The sequence below is a fragment of the Sabethes cyaneus genome, chromosome 3 (assembly GCF_943734655.1).
Source record: "Sabethes cyaneus chromosome 3, idSabCyanKW18_F2, whole genome shotgun sequence".
Classification (NCBI taxonomy): domain Eukaryota; kingdom Metazoa; phylum Arthropoda; class Insecta; order Diptera; family Culicidae; genus Sabethes; species Sabethes cyaneus.
Window position 1 is genome coordinate 45,091,873 of NC_071355.1, and position 3,018 is coordinate 45,094,890.

Sequence of the window (3,018 nt, forward strand, 5' to 3'; positions counted from 1 at the left end):
ACAGTTTGATGGTTATTTCTCCTCGAGTGGTTAAAATCAGGGGTGACATTGCGCATCTCGTTTCGAGTGATTTTGGTTCGTTTCGACCACGTTAAACAAATGGGCGTCGCGAACCAAAATCACTCGAAACGAGAATGGCAATGTCACCCCAGTTCAGAATGCGAACCATTTCATATTTGACGTATTGATAGTTTTTTTTTGTTCAATGAGAGCCTATAAGGTGAGGATGAAAATATTGTTTATTCTGTTCGAGTTAAAATTGGATGAATTTTTGATGTTGATTTGCTTTTATTTGATAGATAAAATTCATCTCATTTCAACCCGGGTTGTTTGAACAAATTTATTATGCGATAAGCATCCATACCAATGCAAAAAAAATTCCAACGAAAAATCAGTGAAACACGTCGAAGCTGTCTTCCTCACCTGTGCATATCTCATTGGCTCTGAAGCGAACCATCGAACTGTCAAAACCTTGGTCAAAACTAACCATGCTCCCGAGCAGGGTTATTTTCGAAAAACCATTGAACTGTCAAATTTTAACCAAAAAGTTAAAAATTTCGCGAAATGGTTCACAGCCTTAGTTATGAAAATTTGCGGGATTCGTATGAGTTTTCACAATCGGATTTAATTTTGAACCGTTTTACGCAGTTAAAAATAGCGAAACTGTGATTAACGTATGGCAAAATTACTTGTGCTTTCAATAGCGGAGGTCTTGTTCGTCATATTGTAAGTATATTCGTTGTTTTTTTTGCTGAATATTTACCTCTCATTGTTTACTTTTAGCAACATGTCGAAGTGCCATGTTCCAATGTGCCGTCCCAAGCAACCAAAAGTTCGAATTTCACTTAAGGAACAAACTTGAAAGTTCATATTTGGTTCAAATTTAGTTCCGCAGAACTTTCTTGCTGAACAACCAGACACTACATTTGTAAACCGAACTTCATTCTCATTAAAGTACCGTTAATATCTGCAGCAACTTAAAAGTCAAACATGCAGCTTGAAAGTTCAACATACAACTTGAAAGTAACTTAGAGTTCGGATAATGGTGTCTAAGGAAGGTTAAAAAGCTTTATGTCTATGGCGCTGTAGCTTGCTAAGCAGCTTTACTTGTAATTAACCGAACTTCAAAGTTGCTTCAGTTCGCTGCATAGAGCGCTAAGCAGCTTCTGAAGAAACTTCGGCAAAAGTTTATGAAACAGCACTTGTAGTTCTATTTTTATACTTTTCCATTTTCTACCTCCGCCACCTCCTAACTTTTGTAAAGTCGGTTCATGCGATTAAGATAGACCATTTAAAAAAAGCCTAACTAACACCGACCGCTACTGGATTTGAACCCGAGCGTTCCTCGTTGCAAGCCTATCCTGATGCATTGCGCCATCTCTGATGCCGCTAAGTAGTGACATGAATTTTGCCGATGAGTTCTTAAGTGTAAGTTCGTTTCGGAGCTGTGATAAATGACAAATTAGCACATCGAATAAAAACAATGCAAATCGCATATTCCAGCAACGGAGCAGTGGTATGCGTCTAAGTCACCGAAAAGAAGTACTCGAGTTTAAATCCCCGAGGTTTATGTTGGAGGTGTGTGGTGTAAGTTACAATAAATTAATATTTATAAAAAAACAGTCAATAATTAACCGAAATTAAATACCTTAGTTAATGAGAAATGTAATGTCATGAATCTGCAAAACAGGAAGAAGTGGGGAAATATTCCCCCAATCTTTTTTATTTTAAAAATTATTGGAGTTTCTTTTTGGGCTGAACAGTGTTCTATATAGCGACTTAAGTGAACTTTTTGCGAACTTTCTAGTTCTGTTAGAAGTTACTTTGTATTCCCTTCGAAGTTTAAACATCAAATACGAACTTGAAAGTACGGTTAATTACTTAAAAATGAAGTTGAATAGAGTTCTATTCATGATCATTTCGTTGGCTGATTAAGCCAAAAATCCCCTTTTATCGGAACTTTTGGTTACTTGGGGTAGCAAAATAATTCCAAGGAATAAACGATCTGCAGAGAATTTCTTTGCAAAATTATATACATATTTTAAAATACCTTAACAATAACATCAATATTTTAGGCTATACCGAGCATTCGATATCCGGAACGTGTGAAGAGAAGGAGAGATTTGGTGACCGGCGATAATGAAAGTTCGTACCAGATTTTTCGAAGTCTGGAAGTAGCCCTGAATCCACTCGGTGTGACCGTCGAATTTCTGATGAAAGCGAGATCTTTGATTCTGACATCGTTGCATAGTTGATTGAGCCATGTGATGAAGCAAAAACGTTCGATACACTTAGTTCGTTATGGCACATCAAAGTTCGAGAGATGCAGATTGAAGTAGATCAATATAAGGAGGAATCGATGGACAAAGAGGTACATTGCCAAAATCAAGCGTAGACATTCTGATATCCCGGAAGATTTAATTAAATATTTCGTCAAATTGCGCACGTACATAAGAATAAGCGCACTGAACCGAAATTTGAAATGCAAGAAGCTTCAGAAACAATCAGTCAAACATCTACAAAAGCCATCTAACAGACCTATGGAACATGACCAGAAGAAAATCATGTAATTTACTTATTAATCCTTCAAACTTACCAACGAGCCTATCAGATATTAGCAAATATTCAATATCATGCAATCTTCCCAAATCAATAAAATATATGAATGAACAAATCGATTTTACCACCCTTTATTTGAAATATGTCAAATCCGAAGCATATTCTTTATCTAAAACTGCAAATAATTGAAGTTTGCATGGAATCAATCATAAACTTCATAACTATTTTTTCGATTTTTTCTTTTCTCACCAATACATGAAAATAACCGCGAATACATTACCTTGCTTTTAACGTACTTTGAGCGCAGAGTGCGTTCAATACGGTTTGAGCTAATTAGCCGTTGAAAGCTATCACTCAAAAAATGGCACGTAATCTATCGTCGCCCTATCTATGACGTAAATATTATTTTTATTTCGCGCAGTTTGCTTTTGCCAGACCACTGTTGCGACTGTAGCAGTG